Source organism: Gossypium hirsutum, chromosome A11, assembly GCF_007990345.1.
Source record: "Gossypium hirsutum isolate 1008001.06 chromosome A11, Gossypium_hirsutum_v2.1, whole genome shotgun sequence".
Lineage (NCBI taxonomy): Eukaryota > Viridiplantae > Streptophyta > Magnoliopsida > Malvales > Malvaceae > Gossypium > Gossypium hirsutum.
In genome coordinates, this window is record NC_053434.1 from 57423624 (window position 1) to 57424606 (window position 983).

Below are 983 nucleotides of genomic sequence, written 5' to 3' on the forward strand. Positions count from 1 at the left end.
TCTTATGTTAGCTTCCCGATGTGGGATCCCTCCATCATAAGAGTTTAAATTCAACACCAACTCTTGCTGCCCCCTGTTAGCAAAATAAATGTTCTTTGCTTGCCATGAGTTTCGAACCCTAGACCTCTTTGCCAACTCTATGATGCCACCTTCCTGCCTCTTATATGGTGCTACTTTGCCACTAGACCCTAAGGCTTTTTGTGGCACAATTTCCCCACCAATATTCTTAAGGCCTACCTACTACACCCAGGGTTTGATTCACCTTAAACCAAAATTTTTGCTAGAGTCCAGATTTGAACCCAGGACTTCCCCAACACTTCTCAGCACACTTAACCACTAAAACAAGCCTTCAACTACGAAAATTTCACGCACAACAGAATATTATAAGCTACCTTCAACTGCTCCCATGCTTAAGGCCCAAAACTTCTAGGCCCAAATTTAGGGTGTTACATTTTTCACCGTCTAAATTACGTAATGATATCTCTTCTTTTGTATAGATGGATTTAGAGACACTCTACAATGCATGGGAGAGGTACAAGGATCTCTTGAGACGATGCCCTCACCATGGGTTACTACTCCGGCTACAGGTTTAAACCTTTCATAATGGCCTGAATCCTTTGACTCGACAAATGGTTGACGCAGCTGCTGGCGAAACCATCAATAATAAAACACCTGAAGATGCCTATGAATTTATAGAGAAGATGTCACTGAATAACTATCAGTGGCAAGTCATGAGGATAAAGCCAACAAAAACAGTCGGTGTTTTATAACGTCGTTTCGGTCACCATGCTCGCTAATCAGGTAGAACTCTTGAATAAGAAAATTGATGGTTTTCTTAGTTTTTCACAGGTTCACCCAGTAATGCAGTACGAAGCAAATGGAGGTGGATCGAGTAATTCAGAATACCCACCTTATGGCTACAACATGGAGAACGAGCAGTTAAATTACATGGGTAATAATCCTCGATCTCAAAACAATCCTTA

At 41.4% G+C, this 983-nt stretch overlaps 1 non-coding gene across 1 annotated transcript; it reads right to left on the reverse strand.

The window, feature by feature from the left end:
* Window positions 1-464: 464 nt before the first annotated feature.
* Window positions 465-571, reverse strand: LOC121210530 (small nucleolar RNA R71). The gene has a single exon (XR_005905648.1). It is a non-coding gene; the product is annotated as a small nucleolar RNA R71 (small nucleolar RNA).
* Between the last annotated feature and the right edge of the window lie 412 nt (window positions 572-983).